This window comes from Amia ocellicauda, chromosome 2 (assembly GCF_036373705.1).
Source record: "Amia ocellicauda isolate fAmiCal2 chromosome 2, fAmiCal2.hap1, whole genome shotgun sequence".
NCBI lineage: Eukaryota > Metazoa > Chordata > Actinopteri > Amiiformes > Amiidae > Amia > Amia ocellicauda.
In genome coordinates, this window is record NC_089851.1 from 60,453,047 (window position 1) to 60,473,181 (window position 20,135).

At 45.6% G+C, this 20,135-nt stretch overlaps 6 non-coding genes across 6 annotated transcripts; 2 read left to right on the plus strand and 4 right to left on the minus strand.

Annotated features, from left to right (window-relative positions):
- The first annotated feature begins 4,495 nt into the window (after positions 1 to 4,495).
- Positions 4,496 to 4,569, plus strand: trnan-guu (transfer RNA asparagine (anticodon GUU)). The gene has a single exon. It is a non-coding gene; the product is annotated as a tRNA-Asn (tRNA).
- Positions 4,570 to 5,182: 613 nt separating this feature from the next.
- Positions 5,183 to 5,256, minus strand: trnat-agu (transfer RNA threonine (anticodon AGU)). The gene has a single exon. It is a non-coding gene; the product is annotated as a tRNA-Thr (tRNA).
- Positions 5,257 to 9,053: 3,797 nt separating this feature from the next.
- trnan-auu (transfer RNA asparagine (anticodon AUU)) lies at positions 9,054 to 9,127 on the plus strand. The gene has a single exon. It is a non-coding gene; the product is annotated as a tRNA-Asn (tRNA).
- Positions 9,128 to 9,739: 612 nt separating this feature from the next.
- On the minus strand, positions 9,740 to 9,813 carry trnat-agu (transfer RNA threonine (anticodon AGU)). Its single transcript has one exon. It is a non-coding gene; the product is annotated as a tRNA-Thr (tRNA).
- Positions 9,814 to 13,321: 3,508 nt separating this feature from the next.
- trnat-agu (transfer RNA threonine (anticodon AGU)) lies at positions 13,322 to 13,395 on the minus strand. The gene has a single exon. It is a non-coding gene; the product is annotated as a tRNA-Thr (tRNA).
- A 2,789-nt stretch (positions 13,396 to 16,184) lies between these two features.
- trnat-agu (transfer RNA threonine (anticodon AGU)) lies at positions 16,185 to 16,258 on the minus strand. The gene has a single exon. It is a non-coding gene; the product is annotated as a tRNA-Thr (tRNA).
- Between the last annotated feature and the right edge of the window lie 3,877 nt (positions 16,259 to 20,135).

The following is a 20,135-nucleotide window of genomic DNA, read 5'->3' on the forward strand; positions in this document are numbered from 1 at the left end:
TGGGTGGACGAATGCAGTGACCCTGTATTATCAACCAAAACCTGGCTGGGAACTCCGTTACTATGATTTCACCAGTCTGTACCCGTTTGTAAATAAAACCAAATTGTACCCCGTTGGTCACCCGGATATAATATGCGAGGGCTTTGAAGATTTACAAAATTACTTTGTGCTCGCAAAAGTCAAAGTTTACCCTCCTAGAAGGTTGTTTTTCCCTGTGCTACCGACCAGAGTTGGTAAAAAACTGTTCTTTACACTCTGTCGGACGTGCGCTGACACCCAGCAGGGCTCCCCCTGAACAAACAGCGACGAGCAGAGAGCGCTTACCGGTGTCTGGTGCACGCCAGAGCTGCTGTCTGCTGTAGATAAGGGTTACAGAATAGCAGAAATATACGAGATCTGGCACTTTAAGCACTCGACCAACACGTTGTTTAGTGAATATATTAAAACGCATTTAAACGGCAAACAAGAAGCTTCAGGCTACCCCCAGTGGTGCAAAAATGACACAGACCGTGAACACTACATCAGAGAGTATCATGACAGAGAGGGGGTACACTTGGACCATTACAACATTACTAAGAATCCGGCCAAAAGACAGATTTCAAAACTGTTTTTGAATTCTTTATGGGGAAAATTTGGACAACGACCAGATTTACAAAACACCAGTATTGTGAGAGACCCCAACGAATTATTTAAATACGTGTTTGCCCCATACCACGAGGTCTCGTCTTGTGATTTTATTGACGATGACGATGATTTTATGTGCCTGTGTCACCTGGAAACGGGGAAAAGAGCACTACACACAGCTTTCAAATGTAAATATTTGTATTGCCAGTTTCACCACCGCCTATGCTAGGTTAGAACTGTACTCTCTTCTGGATTCATTACAAGGTCGTTGTTTGTATTATGACACTGATTCAATCATTTATGTAAGCAGGCCAGGACAGTGGGACCCCAAGTTAGGAGATTATCTGGGTCAATTGACAAGTGAGCTGCCTCCGGATCAGCACATTACAGAGTTTGTTGCAACAGGACCTAAATCCTATGGATATAAGCTCTCAGGAGGGAAAGCCTGTATCAAGGTAAAGGGTATCACATTAAACGTGGCTAATAGTGAGAAAATTAATTTCGATAGCCGAAAAGATTTGATACTTGACTATGCGGATAAGTAGGCTGGTGCAAATGGTGAAATAAAAGATATTGCACTGCGGCAACCGGGGATAGTAAGTGTTAAACGTGACTGGCACTTTGAGATGAGAATACTGTAAAAGACCGAGAGATAAATTACAGATTACAACGTTAGCTCGACAGATGTATCCAGGCAAATCTCAATATTTTTTGGAAGCTTTTGAAGATGCCACCAAGAAGTATTTTGGATACTTATTTGTCGATGTCATGTCAAAGACCCCTGATGAATACCGTTTAAGGACGGGTCTTTTCCCCCCTGACATCCCGGTGGTTTATGTGTTTAAAAAACAAAGAAAGTAAAAGCCGCTGGTTTTCCAGCGTTGAGCACATTTGCTGTCTGTGACTCTGGCTGTCAGTATGTCACTGCGTATGAAGAGAAAACTGGCTCTCCTGCAGCTGCTGGTTAAAGCCAAGCCGCAACAAGGCCATTCTGTGCGCCGCTGGAAGCGACCTGGTACAGGCCGTGTCAGAAATCACTCTAAATACACTGAAAGGAAACATCCGCTTGAGCGCTAAACAATTTCAGAAACTCAAGAAAAGTGGCCACATTATAAAAACACTTAGTAAAAAGACAGTGTCTGTTAAGAGAAAGAGAAATCTATTGAATCAGTCTGGGGGGTTTATCGGTAATTTGCTAAGTATTGCCATTCCCCTCATTACCGGCTTACTGACCAGATGAAAATGCAATTCACTGAGAAAATGTATCTAGTACCTCAGAAACAGATGGGCCAAATTAAAGAGGACTTTCCAGTTGAACATGACATCAGAAAAATAGCCACATATAAATTGGATGGTGAAATGAAAGATATTCTGCAAAGCTCTCAATTGGGTGAATATGACAAAGCGCTGCAGAGGTACTTGGCCCTGACGCGGCAGGCAGAATCTGAAAAAGCCACTTTGACTTTGCAGATGCCTGACACCGATACCCCGGCCGAAAAACCGCACACAGAGCCTGTTTTCGATTATATTTTAGACGCTATCCCACAAAAGCAAAATAAAAATGCCGAAATGGTGTCCAACAATTCTATAGCTAGCTGGAATGAGAATGGGGAATTTGTGTACAAGGGGGGCCCTGTTCGTGGGTCTCATGTGATTGATCTGGTTAGGGCTGTCACACAGCCGCACACGCTGGCCACAGGAAGAGCCCCCAAAGGCTGGGGCAGTTTTATGATGGCGATGGCGGAGATTAACATCCCCGGTTCGGTACTGTCTAACAGAATAAACAGGGAGGTGTTGGAGAAACTGAAAACAACACCTACTAGAGACAGTTCTATGTCTATACAGAGAAATCCTATTTCTCCTGAACCAGACTTTGATATTCCGATGGAGGGGGCGGCTGCCCCACCCGAAACACCACAAAGAGACCAACCAGCTAAAAAGCATCGGCTGTTTGGGAAATTACCATGGCTGTCTCAGTAAAGCGGGTCCTCATGGTTTTATTTTTTGTATTATTATTTTGGTTGTTGTTTGTTTATATATAGGCTATAGAAATACATACATTAATGTTATCTGTAAAATGTTAAATCCTTGTGTGATTCTGATAATAAAAAATGTATTATTATTATTATTATTATTATTATTATTATTATTATTATTATTATTGTGTTTGTATGTCAAAGAACATTATCAGTGGTGTTTCACTGTTTTAGTTTATTTGGTTTTTGTGTGTGCTGAATAAAAAATGTAACGCGTGATAAACAATGGTGTTTGTATGTATGGATTTATTAACTACATATAAACATAATTCATGTGTATATAATATTTTATTATCAGGTTAGCAGGCGTTACATATATGAGAATGCCACATCAATAGGCTTAAACGCACACACACAAACATACACACAAGCATTATTCTATCATTCTATAGTGTCTATAGTGTTATTCATACACTGTTCTAACATTGTTTATTTCACGGACCACTGTCAATCAGGTGCTTTCCTTGCCGTCCATCCATCCATCCATCTATCTATCTATCTATCTATGACTCTCGATATCCAACTCTCTTACTTGCTATCGCTCCCCCAATGGTCAGTAGCATAGTAGCATAACAGCAGATCACGGACCACTGTCAATCAGATGCTTGCCTTGCTGTCCACCCATCCATCCGTCTATCTATCTATCTATCTATGACTCTCGATATCTGACTCTCTTGCTTGCTATCGCTCCCCCAATGGTCAGTAGCATAGTAGCATAACAGCAGATCACGGACCACTGTCAATCAGATGCTTGCCTTGCCGTCCATCCATCCATCTATCTATCGATCTATCTATCACTCTCGATATCTAACTCTCTTGCTTGCTATCGCTCCCCCAATGGTCAGTAGCATAGTAGCATAACAGCAGATCACGGACCACTGTCAATCAAATGCTTGCCTTGCTGTCCATCCATCCATCCATCTATCTATCTATCTATCTATGTATCTATGTCTCTCGATATCTAACTATCTTGCTTGCTATCGCTCCCCCAATGGTCAGTAGCATAGTAGCATAACATCAGATCACGGACCACTGTCAATCAGATGCTTGCCTTGCCGTCCATCCATCCATCTATCTGTCTATCTATCTATCTATCTATCTATCTATGACTCTCGATATCTAACTCTCTTGCTTGCTATCGCTCCCCCAATGGTCAGTAGCATAGTAGCATAACAGCAGATCACGGACCACTGTCAATCAGGTGCTTGCCTTGCCGTCCATCCATCCATCCATCTATCTATCTATCTATCTATGACTCTCGATATCTAACTCTCTTGCTTGCTATCGCTCCCCCAATGGTCAGTAGCATAGTAGCATAACAGCAGATCACGGACCACTGTCAATCAGATGCTTGCCTTGCCGTCCATTTATCCATCTATCTATCGATCTATCTATCACTCTCGATATCTAACTCTCTTGCTTGCTATCGCTCCCCCAATGGTCAGTAGCATAGTAGCATGACAGCAGATCACGGACCACTGTCAATCAGATGCTTGCCTTGCCGTCCATCCATCCATCCATCTATCTATCTATCTATCAATGACTCTCGCTATCTAACTCTCTTGCTTTTATTGCTCCCCCAATGGTCAGTAGCATAGTAGCATAACAGCAGATCATGGACCACTGTCAATCAGGTGCTTGCCTTGCCGTCCATCCATCCATCCATCTATCTATCTATCTATCTATGACTCTCGATATCTAACTCTCTTGCTTGCTATCGCTCCCCCAATGGTCACGTATGTTGCATTCAACGAAAAAGAAAATCGTGTGCTGGAAATGATTTCTGGCAACTGTGAAGGAACAGCACGACTGCAGCAACCACAAAACCTCTGTCTGTCTCTGTGGCGCAATCGGTCAGCGTGTTTGGCTGTTAACCGAAAGGATGGTGGTTCAAATCCACCCAGAGGCGGCCCGCTTTTCCCCCCGCCCCTTGTTATTGTTTCTACTTCTGGCGGTCAGATTGCCAGACTGCGGCTACAGTAACCTTAAGCTGCTTGCTGCGGACGGCCATCTTGCAAAAATGTATTGAGCGTTTAGAAACTTCCTTTCCATTACCTAGGCCAACATAAACCAAGGCACTGCTGGGAGTCAAACCCAGGGTTTCCTGTTTACAAGACAGGTGCTTTGACCAACTAAGCCTCGGTGCCAGGACTCTCTGATTCCCCAGTGCCTACACTCAGGCGTAAGGAACAAAGCAAAACAAAACAAAACAAAACAAAACAAAATCTGGATGCAGGCTGCAACAAAGGAAGCACACAGAGGTGAAAACGTAAGGTTGACGGGAACAACAAGCTCCCTGTTGCGACTGTCCAGGGGCGGCAATGGGAAGTGGACGTTGGCCGTTAGGTGCGCGTAGCGCGTGTCCTTTGGGTTCTGGTTCTTCTTTACAAACCGGCATCTGTCCAGTTGGCTTTCCGGTTCATTACGTCCTCTGATGGCTTTACAATAAGCCTATCTTGCTAAAACTGATGGTCGACAAAGCGAAACCACAAGCTTCGCAAGGAGCACACAAAGCCCGCCTAAGGCACCGCTGGGATTTGAACCCAGGACCTCCTGTTTACTAGACAGGCGCTTTAACCAACTAAGCCACGGCGCCAAACCTGCCACTGTTGCTGCTGATAGTAGCATAATAGCAGATCACGGACCACTGTCAATCAGGTGCTTGCCTTGCCGTCCATCCATCCATCTATCTATCTATGACTCTCAATATCTAACTCTCTTGCTTGCTATCGCTCCCCCAATGGTCAGTAGCATAGTAGCATAACAGCAGATCACGGACCACTGTCAATCAGGTGCTTGCCTTGCCGTCCATCCATCCATCCATCTATCTATCTATCTATCTATGACTCTCGATATCTAACTCTCTTGCTTGCTATCGCTCCCTCAATGGTCAGTAGCATAGTAGCATAACAGCAGATCACGGACCACTGTCAATCAGATGCATGCCTTGCCGTCCATCCATCCATCCATCTATCTATCTATCTATCAATGACTCTCGATATCTAACTCTCTTGCTTGCTATTGCTCCCCCAATGGTCAGTAGCATAGTAGCATAACAGCAGATCACGGACCACTGTCAATCAGATGCTTGCCTTGCCGTCCATCTATCTATCTATCTATCTATCTATGACTCTTGATATCTAACTCTCTTGCTTGCTATCGCTCCCCCAATGGTCAGTAGCATAGTAGCATAACAGCAGATCACGGACCACTGTCAATCAGATGCTTGCCTTGCCGTCCATCCATCCATCCATCTATCTATCTATCTATCTATGACTCTTGATATCTAACTCTCTTGCTTGCTATCGCTCCCCCAATGGTCAGTAGCATTGTAGCATAACAGCAGATCACGGACCACTGTCAATCAGATGCTTGCCTTGCCGTCCATCCATCCATCCATCTATCTATCTATCTATCTATGACTCTTGATATCTAACTCTCTTGCTTGCTATCGCTCCCCCAATGGTCAGTAGCATAGTAGCATAACAGCAGATCACGGACCACTGTCAATCAGGTGCTTGCCTTGCCGTCCATCCATCCATCTATCTATCTATCTATGACTCTTGATATCTAACTCTCTTGCTTGCTATCGCTCCCCCAATGGTCAGTAGCATTGTAGCATAACAGCAGATCACGGACCACTGTCAATCAGGTGCTTGCCTTGCCGTCCATCCATCCATCCATCTATCAATCTATGTATCGAAGTCTCTTGATATCTAACTCTCTTGCTTGCTATCGCTCCCCCAATGGTCAGTAGCATAGTAGCATAACAGCAGATCACGGACCACTGTCAATCAGATGCTTACCTTGCCGTCCATCCATCCATCTATCTATCTATCTATCTATGACTCTTGATATCTAACTCTCTTGCTTGCTATCGCTCCCCCAATGGTCTGTAGCATTGTAGCATAACAGCAGATCACGGACCACTGTCAATCAGATGCTTGCCTTGCCGTCCATCCATCCATCCATCTATCTATATCTCTTGATATCTAACTCTCTTGCTTGCTATCGCTCCCCCAATGGTCAGTAGCATAGTAGCATAACAGCAGATCACGGACCACTGTCAATCAGATGCTTGCCTTGCCGTCCATCCATCCATCTATCTATCTATCTATCAATGACTCTCGATATCTAACTCTCTTGCTTGCTATCGCTCCCCCAATGGTCAGTAGCTTAGTAGCATAACAGCAGATCACGGACCACTGTCAATCAGATGCTTGCCTTGCCGTCCATCCATCTATCTATCTATTTATCTATGACTCTTGATGTCTAACTCTCTTGCTTGCTATCGCTCCCCCAATGGTCAGTAGCATAGTAGCATAACAGCAGATCACGGACCACTGTCAATCAGATGCTTGCCTTGCCGTCCATCCATCCATCCATGTATCTATGTCTCTTGATATCTAACTCTCTTGCTTGCTATCGCTCCCCCAATGGTCAGTAGCATAGTAGCATAACAGCAGATCACGGACCACTGTCAATCAGATGCTTGCCTTGCCGTCCATCCATCCATCTATCTATCTATCTATCTATGACTCTTGATATCTAACTCTCTTGCTTGCTATCGCTCCCCCAATGGTCAGTAGCATAGTAGCATAACAGCAGATCACGGACCACTGTCAATCAGGTGCTTGCCTTGCCGTCCATCCATCCATCTATCTATCTATCTATGACTCTTGATATCTAACTCTCTTGCTTGCTATCGCTCCCCCAATGGTCAGTAGCATTGTAGCATAACAGCAGATCACGGACCACTGTCAATCAGGTGCTTGCCTTGCCGTCCATCCATCCATCCATCTATCTATCTATCTATCTATGACTCTTGATATCTAACTCTCTTGCTTGCTATCGCTCCCCCAATGGTCAGTAGCATTGTAGCATAACAGCAGATCACGGACCACTGTCAATCAGATGCTTGCCTTGCCGTCCATCCATCCATCCATCTATCTATCTATCTATCAATGACTCTCGATATCTAACTCTCTTGCTTGCTATTGCTCCCCCAATGGTCAGTAGCATAGTAGCATAACAGCAGATCACGGACCACTGTCAATCAGATGCTTGCCTTGCCGTCCATCCATCTATCTATCTATCTATCTATCTATGACTCTTGATATCTAACTCTCTTGCTTGCTATCGCTCCCCCAATGGTCTGTAGCATTGTAGCATAACAGCAGATCACGGACCACTGTCAATCAGATGCTTGCCTTGCCGTCCATCCATCCATCCATCTATCTATATCTCTTGATATCTAACTCTCTTGCTTGCTATCGCTCCCCCAATGGTCAGTAGCATAGTAGCATAACAGCAGATCACGGACCACTGTCAATCAGATGCTTGCCTTGCCGTCCATCCATCCATCTATCTATCTATCTATCAATGACTCTCGATATCTAACTCTCTTGCTTGCTATCGCTCCCCCAATGGTCAGTAGCATAGTAGCATAACAGCAGATCACGGACCACTGTCAATCAGATGCTTGCCTTGCCGTCCATCCATCTATCTATCTATTTATCTATGACTCTTGATATCTAACTCTCTTGCTTGCTATCGCTCCCCCAATGGTCAGTAGCATAGTAGCATTACAGCAGATCACGGACCACTGTCAATCAGATGCTTGCCTTGCCGTCCATCCATCCATCCATGTATCTATGTCTCTTGATATCTAACTCTCTTGCTTGCTATCGCTCCCCCAATGGTCAGTAGCATAGTAGCATAACAGCAGATCACGGACCACTGTCAATCAGATGCTTGCCTTGCCGTCCATCCATCCATCTATCTATCTATCTATCTATGACTCTTGATATCTAACTCTCTTGCTTGCTATCGCTCCCCCAATGGTCAGTAGCATAGTAGCATAACAGCAGATCACGGACCACTGTCAATCAGGTGCTTGCCTTGCCGTCCATCCATCCATCTATCTATCTATCTATGACTCTCGATATCTAACTCTCTTGCTTGCTATCGCTCCCCCAATGGTCAGTAGCATTGTAGCATAACAGCAGATCACGGACCACTGTCAATCAGGTGCTTGCCTTGCCGTCCATCCATCCATCTATCTATCTATCTAGCTAGCTATCTATCTATGACTCTCGATATCTAACTCTCTTGCTTGCTATCGCTCCCCCAATGGTCCGTAGCATTGTAGCATAACAGCAGATCACGGACCACTGTCAATCAGGTGCTTGCCTTGCCGTCCATCCATCCATCTATCTATCTATCTAGCTAGCTATCTATCTATGACTCTCGATATCTAACTCTCTTGCTTGCTATCGCTCCCCCAATGGTCACGTATGTTGCATTCAACGACAAAGAAAATCGTGTGCTGGAAATGATTTCTGGCAACTGTGAAGGAACTGCACGACTGCAGCAACCACAACACCTCAGTCTGTCTTTGTGGTGCAATCGGTCAGTGTGTTTGGCTATTAACCAAAAGGATGGTGGTTCGAATCAACCCAGGGACGGCCCACTTTTCCCCCGCCCCTTGTTATTGTTTCTACTTCTGGCGGTCAGCTTGCCAGATTGCGGCTACAGTAACCTTAAACTGCTTGCTGCGGACGGCCATCTTGCAAAAATGTATTGAGCGTTTAGAAACTTCCTTTCCATTGCCTATGCCAACGTAAACCAAAGCACTGCTGGGAGTAAAACCCATGGTTTCCTGTTTACAAGACAGGCGCTTTGACCAACTAAGACACGGTGCCAGGACTCTCCCGTTCCCCAGTGCCTATACTCAGGCGTAAGGCACAAAACAAAACAAAACAAAACAAAACAAAACAAAATCTGGATGCAGGCTGCAACAAAGGAAGCACACAGAGGTGAAAACGTAAGGTTGACGGGAGTAACAAGCTCCCTGTTGCGACTGTCCAGGGGCGGCAATGGGAATTGGACGTTGGCCGTTAGGTGCGCGTAGCGCGTGTCCTTTGGGTTCTGGTTCTTCTTTACAAACCGGCGTCTGTCCAGTTGGCTTTCCGGTTCATTACGTCCTCTGATGGCTTTACGATAAGCCTATCTTGCTAAAACTGATGGTTGACAAAGCGGAAGCACAAGCTTCGCAAGGAGCACACAAAGCCTGCCTAAGGCACCGCTGGGATTTGAACCCAGGACCTCCTGTTTACTAGACAGGCGCTTTAACCAACTAAGCCACGGCGCCAAACCTCCCACTGTTGCTGCTGATAGTAGCATAATAGCAGATCACGGACCACTGTCAATCAGGTGCTTGCCTTGCCGTCCATCCATCCATCTATCTATCTATGACTCTCAATATCTAACTCTCTTGCTTGCTATCGCTCCCCCAATGGTCAGTAGCATAGTAGCATAACAGCAGATCACGGACCACTGTCAATCAGGTGCTTGCCTTGCCGTCCATCCATCCATCCATCTATCTATCTATCTATCTATGACTCTCGATATCTAACTCTCTTGCTTGCTATCGCTCCCTCAATGGTCAGTAGCATAGTAGCATAAAAGCAGATCACGGACCACTGTCAATCAGATGCATGCCTTGCCGTCCATCCATCCATCCATCTATCTATCTATCTATCAATGACTCTCGATATCTAACTCTCTTGCTTGCTATTGCTCCCCCAATGGTCAGTAGCATAGTAGCATAACAGCAGATCACGGACCACTGTCAATCAGATGCTTGCCTTGCCGTCCATCCATCCATCCATCTATCTATCTATCTATCTATGACTCTTGATATCTAACTCTCTTGCTTGCTATCGCTCCCCCAATGGTCAGTAGCATTGTAGCATAACAGCAGATCACGGACCACTGTCAATCAGATGCTTGCCTTGCCGTCCATCCATCCATCTATCTATCTATCTATCAATGACTCTCGATATCTAACTCTCTTGCTTGCTATTGCTCCCCCAATGGTCAGTAGCATAGTAGCATAACAGCAGATCACGGACCACTGTCAATCAGATGCTTGCCTTGCCGTCCATCCATCTATCTATCTATCTATCTATGACTCCTGATATCTAACTCTCTTGCTTGCTATCGCTCCCCCAATGGTCAGTAGCATAGTAGCATAACAGCAGATCACGGACCACTGTCAATCAGATGCTTGCCTTGCCGTCCATCCATCCATCCATCTATCAATCTATGTATCTAAGTCTCTTGATATCTAACTCTCTTGCTTGCTATCGCTCCCCCAATGGTCAGTAGCATAGTAGCATAACAGCAGATCACGGACCACTGTCAATCAGATGCTTACCTTGCCGTCCATCCATCCATCTATCTATCTATCTATCTATGACTCTTGATATCTAACTCTCTTGCTTGCTATCGCTCCCCCAATGGTCTGTAGCATTGTAGCATAACAGCAGATCACGGACCACTGTCAATCAGATGCTTGCCTTGCCGTCCATCCATCCATCCATCTATCTATATCTCTTGATATCTAACTCTCTTGCTTGCTATCGCTCCCCCAATGGTCAGTAGCATAGTAGCATAACAGCAGATCACGGACCACTGTCAATCAGATGCTTGCCTTGCCGTCCATCCATCCATCTATCTATCTATCTATCAATGACTCTCGATATCTAACTCTCTTGCTTGCTATCGCTCCCCCAATGGTCAGTAGCATAGTAGCATAATAGCAGATCACGGACCACTGTCAATCAGATGCTTGCCTTGCCGTCCATCCATCTATCTATCTATTTATCTATGACTCTTGATATCTAACTCTCTTGCTTGCTATCGCTCCCCCAATGGTCAGTAGCATAGTAGCATAACAGCAGATCACGGACCACTGTCAATCAGATGCTTGCCTTGCTGTCCATCCATCCATCCATGTATCTATGTCTCTTGATATCTAACTCTCTTGCTTGCTATCGCTCCCCCAATGGTCAGTAGCATAGTAGCATAACAGCAGATCACGGACCACTGTCAATCAGATGCTTGCCTTGCCGTCCATCCATCCATCTATCTATCTATCTATCTATGACTCTTGATATCTAACTCTCTTGCTTGCTATCGCTCCCCCAATGGTCAGTAGCATAGTAGCATAACAGCAGATCACGGACCACTGTCAATCAGGTGCTTGCCTTGCCGTCCATCCATCCATCTATCTATCTATCTATGACTCTCGATATCTAACTCTCTTGCTTGCTATCGCTCCCCCAATGGTCAGTAGCATAGTAGCATAACAGCAGATCACGGACCACTGTCAATCAGATGCTTGCCTTGCCGTCCATCCATCCATCCATCTATCTATCTATGTATCTATGTCTCTTGATATCTAACTCTCTTGCTTGCTATCGCTCCCCCAATGGTCAGTAGCATAGTAGCATAACAGAAGATCACGGACCACTGTCAATCAGATTCTTGCCTTGCCGTCCATCCATCCATCTATCTATCTATCTATCTATGACTCTTGATATCTAACTCTCTTGCTTGCTATCGCTCCCCCAATGGTCTGTAGCATTGTAGCATAACAGCAGATCACGGACCACTGTCAATCAGATGCTTGCCTTTCCGTCCATCCATCCATCCATCTATCTATCTATCTATCAATGACTCTTGATATCTAACTCTCTTGCTTGCTATCGCTCCCCCAATGGTCAGTAGCATAGTAGCATAACAGCAGATCACGGACCACTGTCAATCAGATGCTTGCCTTGCCGTCCATCCATCTATCTATCTATCTATCTATGACTCTTGATATCTAACTCTCTTGCTTGCTATCGCTCCCCCAATGGTCAGTAGCATAGTAGCATAACAGCAGATCACGGACCACTGTCAATCAGGTGCTTGCCTTGCCGTCCATCCATCCATCTATCTATCTATCTTGCTAGCTATCTATCTATGACTCTCGATATCTAACTCTCTTGCTTGCTATCGCTCCCCCAATGGTCACGTATGTTGCATTCAACGACAAAGAAAATCGTGTGCTGGAAATGATTTCTGGCAACTGTGAAGGAACTGCACGACTGCAGCAACCACAACACCTCAGTCTGTCTTTGTGTTGCAATCGGTCAGTGTGTTTGGCTATTAACCAAAAGGATGGTGGTTCGAATCAACCCAGGGACGGCCCACTTTTCCCCCTGCCCCTTGTTATTGTTTCTACTTCTGGCGGTCAGCTTGCCAGATTGCGGCTACAGTAACCTTAAACTGCTTGCTGCGGACGGCCATCTTGCAAAAATGTATTGAGCGTTTAGAAACTTCCTTTCCATTGCCTATGCCAACGTAAACCAAAGCACTGCTGGGAGTAAAACCCATGGTTTCCTGTTTACAAGACAGGCGCTTTGACCAACTAAGACACGGTGCCAGGACTCTCCCGTTCCCCAGTGCCTATACTCAGGCGTAAGGCACAAAACAAAACAAAACAAAACAAAACAAAACAAAACAAAACAAAATCTGGATGCAGGCTGCAACAAAGGAAGCACACAGAGGTGAAAACGTAAGGTTGACGGGAGTAACAAGGTCCCTGTTGCGACTGTCCAGGGGCGGCAATGGGAATTGGACGTTGGCCGTTAGGTGCGCGTAGCGCGTGTCCTTTGGGTTCTGGTTCTTCTTTACAAACCGGCGTCTGTCCAGTTGGCTTTCCGGTTCATTACGTCCTCTGATGGCTTTACGATAAGCCTATCTTGCTAAAACTGATGGTTGACAAAGCGGAAGCACAAGCTTCGCAAGGAGCACACAAAGCCCGCCTAAGGCACCGCTGGGATTTGAACCCAGGACCTCCTGTTTACTAGACAGGCGCTTTAACCAACTAAGCCACGGCGCCAAACCTGCCACTGTTGCTGCTGATAGTAGCATAATAGCAGATCACGGACCACTGTCAATCAGGTGCTTGCCTTGCCGTCCATCCATCCATCTATCTATCTATGACTCTCAATATCTAACTCTCTTGCTTGCTATCGCTCCCCCAATGGTCAGTAGCATAGTAGCATAACAGCAGATCACGGACCACTGTCAATCAGGTGCTTGCCTTGCCGTCCATCCATCCATCCATCTATCTATCTATCTATCTATGACTCTCGATATCTAACTCTCTTGCTTGCTATCGCTCCCTCAATGGTCAGTAGCATAGTAGCATAACAGCAGATCACGGACCACTGTCAATCAGATGCATGCCTTGCCGTCCATCCATCCATCCATCTATCTATCTATCTATCAATGACTCTCGATATCTAACTCTCTTGCTTGCTATTGCTCCCCCAATGGTCAGTAGCATAGTAGCATAACAGCAGATCACGGACCACTGTCAATCAGATGCTTGCCTTGCCGTCCATCCATCTATCTATCTATCTATCTATCTATGACTCTTGATATCTAACTCTCTTGCTTGCTATCGCTCCCCCAATGGTCAGTAGCATAGTAGCATAACAGCAGATCACGGACCACTGTCAATCAGATGCTTGCCTTGCCGTCCATCCATCTATCTATCTATTTATCTATGACTCTTGATATCTAACTCTCTTGCTTGCTATCGCTCCCCCAATGGTCAGTAGCATAGTAGCATAACAGCAGATCACGGACCACTGTCAATCAGATGCTTGCCTTGCCGTCCATCCATCCATCCATGTATCTATGTCTCTTGATATCTAACTCTCTTGCTTGCTATCGCTCCCCCAATGGTCAGTAGCATAGTAGCATAACAGCAGATCACGGACCACTGTCAATCAGATGCTTGCCTTGCCGTCCATCCATCCATCTATCTATCTATCTATCTATGACTCTTGATATCTAACTCTCTTGCTTGCTATCGCTCCCCCAATGGTCAGTAGCATAGTAGCATAACAGCAGATCACGGACCACTGTCAATCAGGTGCTTGCCTTGCCGTCCATCCATCCATCTATCTATCTATCTATGACTCTCGATATCTAACTCTCTTGCTTGCTATCGCTCCCCCAATGGTCAGTAGCATTGTAGCATAACAGCAGATCACGGACCACTGTCAATCAGGTGCTTGCCTTGCCGTCCATCCATCCATCTATCTATCTATGACTCTCAATATCTAACTCTCTTGCTTGCTATCGCTCCCCCAATGGTCAGTAGCATAGTAGCATAACAGCAGATCACGGACCACTGTCAATCAGATGCTTGCCTTGCCGTCCATCCATCCTTCCATCTATCTATCTATGTATCTATGTCTCTTGATATCTAACTCTCTTGCTTGCTATCGCTCCCCCAATGGTCAGTAGCATAGTAGCATAACAGAAGATCACGGACCACTGTCAATCAGATTCTTGCCTTGCCGTCCATCCATCCATCTATCTATCTATCTATCTATGACTCTTGATATCTAACTCTCTTGCTTGCTATCGCTCCCCCAATGGTCTGTAGCATTGTAGCATAACAGCAGATCACGGACCACTGTCAATCAGATGCTTGCCTTTCCGTCCATCCATCCATCCATCTATCTATCTATCTATCAATGACTCTTGATATCTAACTCTCTTGCTTGCTATCGCTCCCCCAATGGTCAGTAGCATAGTAGCATAACAGCAGATCACGGACCACTGTCAATCAGATGCTTGCCTTGCCGTCCATCCATCTATCTATCTATCTATCTATGACTCTTGATATCTAACTCTCTTGCTTGCTATCGCTCCCCCAATGGTCAGTAGCATAGTAGCATAACAGCAGATCACGGACCACTGTCAATCAGGTGCTTGCCTTGCCGTCCATCCATCCATCTATCTATCTATCTAGCTAGCTATCTATCTATGACTCTCGATATCTAACTCTCTTGCTTGCTATCGCTCCCCCAATGGTCACGTATGTTGCATTCAACGACAAAGAAAATCGTGTGCTGGAAATGATTTCTGGCAACTGTGAAGGAACTGCACGACTGCAGCAACCACAACACCTCAGTCTGTCTTTGTGTTGCAATCGGTCAGTGTGTTTGGCTATTAACCAAAAGGATGGTGGTTTGAATCAACCCAGGGACGGCCCACTTTTCCCCCTGCCCCTTGTTATTGTTTCTACTTCTGGCGGTCAGCTTGCCAGATTGCGGCTACAGTAACCTTAAACTGCTTGCTGCGGACGGCCATCTTGCAAAAATGTATTGAGCGTTTAGAAACTTCCTTTCCATTGCCTATGCCAACGTAAACCAAAGCACTGCTGGGAGTAAAACCCATGGTTTCCTGTTTACAAGACAGGCGCTTTGACCAACTAAGACACGGTGCCAGGACTCTCCCGTTCCCCAGTGCCTATACTCAGGCGTAAGGCACAAAACAAAACAAAACAAAACAAAACAAAACAAAACAAAATCTGGATGCAGGCTGCAACAAAGGAAGCACACAGAGGTGAAAACGTAAGGTTGACGGGAGTAACAAGGTCCCTGTTGCGACTGTCCAGGGGCGGCAATGGGAATTGGACGTTGGCCGTTAGGTGCGCGTAGCGCGTGTCCTTTGGGTTCTGGTTCTTCTTTACAAACCGGCGTCTGTCCAGTTGGCTTTCCGGTTCATTACGTCCTCTGATGGCTTTACAATAAGCCTATCTTGCTAAAACTGATGGTCGACAAAGCGGAAGCACAAGCTTCGCAAGGAGCACACAAAGCCCGCCTAAGGCACCGCTGGGATTTGAACCCAGGACCTCCTGTTTACTAGACAGGCGCTTTAACCAACTAAGCCACGGCGCCAAACCTGCCACTGTTGCTGCTGATAGTAGCATAATAGCAGATCACGGACCACTGTCAATCAGGTGCTTGCCTTGCCGTCCATCCATCCATCTATCTATCTATGACTCTCAATATCTAACTCTCTTGCTTGCTATCGCTCCCCCAATGGTCAGTAGCATAGTAGCATAACAGCAGATCACGGACCACTGTCAATCAGGTGCTTGCCTTGCCGTCCATCCATCCATCCATCTATCTATCTATCTATCTATGACTCTCGATATCTAACTCTCTTGCTTGCTATCGCTCCCTCAATGGTCAGTAGCATAGTAGCATAACAGCAGATCACGGACCACTGTCAATCAGATGCATGCCTTGCCGTCCATCCATCCATCCATCTATCTATCTATCTATCAATGACTCTCGATATCTAACTCTCTTGCTTGCTATTGCTCCCCCAATGGTCAGTAGCATAGTAGCATAACAGCAGATCACGGACCACTGTCAATCAGATGCTTGCCTTGCCGTCCATCCATCTATCTATCTATCTATCTATCTATGACTCTTGATATCTAACTCTCTTGCTTGCTATCGCTCCCCCAATGGTCAGTAGCATAGTAGCATAACAGCAGATCACGGACCACTGTCAATCAGATGCTTGCCTTGCCGTCCATCCATCCATCCATCTATCTATCTATCTATCTATGACTCTTGATATCTAACTCTCTTGCTTGCTATCGCTCCCCCAATGGTCAGTAGCATTGTAGCATAACAGCAGATCACGGACCACTGTCAATCAGATGCTTGCCTTGCCGTCCATCCATCCATCCATGTATCTATGTCTCTTGATATCTAACTCTCTTGCTTGCTATCGCTCCCCCAATGGTCAGTAGCATAGTAGCATAACAGCAGATCACGGACCACTGTCAATCAGATGCTTGCCTTGCCGTCCATCCATCCATCTATCTATCTATCTATCTATCTATGACTCTTGATATCTAACTCTCTTGCTTGCTATCGCTCCCCCAATGGTCAGTAGCATTGTAGCATAACAGCAGATCACGGACCACTGTCAATCAGATGCTTGCCTTGCCGTCCATCCATCCATCCATCTATCTATCTATCTATCAATGACTCTCGATATCTAACTCTCTTGCTTGCTATTGCTCCCCCAATGGTCAGTAGCATAGTAGCATATCAGCAGATCACGGACCACTGTCAATCAGATGCTTGCCTTGCCGTCCATCCATCTATCTATCTATCTATCTATGACTCCTGATATCTAACTCTCTTGCTTGCTATCGCTCCCCCAATGGTCAGTAGCATAGTAGCATAACAGCAGATCACGGACCACTGTCAATCAGATGCTTGCCTTGCCGTCCATCCATCCATCCATCTATCAATCTATGTATCTATGTCTCTTGATATCTAACTCTCTTGCTTGCTATCGCTCCCCCAATGGTCAGTAGCATAGTAGCATAACAGCAGATCACGGACCACTGTCAATCAGATGCTTGCCTTGCCGTCCATCCATCCATCTATCTATCTATCTATCTATGACTCTTGATATCTAACTCTCTTGCTTGCTATCGCTCCCCCAATGGTCTGTAGCATTGTAGCATAACAGCAGATCACGGACCACTGTCAATCAGATGCTTGCCTTGCCGTCCATCCATCCATCCATCTATCTATGTCTCTTGATATCTAACTCTCTTGCTTGCTATCGCTCCCCCAATGGTCAGTAGCATAGTAGCATAACAGCAGATCACGGACCACTGTCAATCAGATGCTTGCCTTGCCGTCCATCCATCCATCTATCTATCTATCTATCTATGACTCTTGATATCTAACTCTCTTGCTTGCTATCGCTCCCCCAATGGTCAGTAGCATAGTAGCATAACAGCAGATCACGGACCACTGTCAATCAGGTGCTTGCCTTGCCGTCCATCCATCCATCTATCTATCTATCTAGCTAGCTATCTATCTATGACTCTCGATATCTAACTCTCTTGCTTGCTATCGCTCCCCCAATGGTCAGTTGCATTGTAGCATAACAGCAGATCACGGACCACTGTCAATCAGGTGCTTGCCTTGCCGTCCATCCATCCATCCATCTATCTATCTATCTATCTATCTATGACTCTTGATATCTAACTCTCTTGCTTGCTATCGCTCCCCCAATGGTCAGTAGCATAGTAGCATAACAGCAGATCACGGACCACTGTCAATCAGATGCTTGCCTTGCCGCCCATCCATCCATCCATCTATCTATCTATGTATCTATGTCTCTTGATATCTAACTCTCATGCTTGCTATCGCTCCCCCAATGGTCAGTAGCATAGTAGCATAACAGCAGATCACGGACCACTGTCAATCAGATGATTGCCTTGCCGTCCATCCATCCATCCATCTATCTATCTATGTATCTATGTCTCTTGATATCTAACTCTCTTGCTTGCTATCGCTCCACCAATGGTCAGTAGCATAGTAGCATAACAGCAGATCACGGACCACTGTCAATCATATTCTTGCCTTGCCGTCCATCAATCCATCTATCTATCTATCTATCTATGACTCTTGATATCTAACTCTCTTGCTTGCTATCGCTCCCCCAATGGTCTGTAGCATTGTAGCATAACAGCAGATCACGGACCACTGTCAATCAGATGCTTGCCTTGCCGTCCATCCATCCATCCATCTATCTATCTATCTATCTATCAATGACTCTCGATATCTAACTCTCTTGCTTGCTATCGCTCCCCCAATGGTCAGTAGCATAGTAGCATAACAGCAGATCACGGACCACTGTCAATCAGATGCTTGCCTTGCCGTCCATCCATCTATCTATCTATCTATCTATGACTCTTGATATCTAACTCTCTTGCTTGCTATCGCTCCCCCAATGGTCTGTAGCATTGTAGCATAACAGCAGATCACGGACCACTGTCAATCAGATGCTTGCCTTGCCGTCCATCCATCCATCCATCTATCTATGTCTCTTGATATCTAACTCTCTTGCTTGCTATCGCTCCCCCAATGGTCAGTAGCATAGTAGCATAACAGCAGATCACGGACCACTGTCAATCAGATGCTTGCCTTGCCGTCCATCCATCCATCTATCTATCTATCTATCAATGACTCTCGATATCTAACTCTCTTGCTTGCTATCGCTCCCCCAATGGTCAGTAGCATAGTAGCATAACAGCAGATCACGGACCACTGTCAATCAGATGCTTGCCTTGCCGTCCATCCATCTATCTATCTATTTATCTATGACTCTTGATATCTAACTCTCTTGCTTGCTATCGCTCCCCCAATGGTCAGTAGCATAGTAGCATAACAGCAGATCACGGACCACTGTCAATCAGATGCTTGCCTTGCCGTCCATCCATCCATCCATGTATCTATGTCTCTTGATATCTAACTGTCTTGCTTGCTATCGCTCCCCCAATGGTCAGTAGCATAGTAGCATAACAGCAGATCACGGACCACTGTCAATCAGGTGCTTGCCTTGCCGTCCATCCATCCATCTATCTATCTATCTATGACTCTTGATATCTAACTCTCTTGCTTGCTATCGCTCCCCCAATGGTCAGTAGCATAGTAGCATAACAGCAGATCACGGACCACTGTCAATCAGATGCTTGCCTTGCCGTCCATCCATCCATCCATGTATCTATGTCTCTTGATATCTAACTGTCTTGCTTGCTATCGCTCCCCCAATGGTCAGTAGCATAGTAGCATAACAGCAGATCACGGACCACTGTCAATCAGGTGCTTGCCTTGCCGTCCATCCATCCATCTATCTATCTATCTAGCTAGCTATCTATCTATGACTCTCGATATCTAACTCTCTTGCTGGCTATCGCTCCCCCAATGGTCAGTAGCATTGTAGCATAAC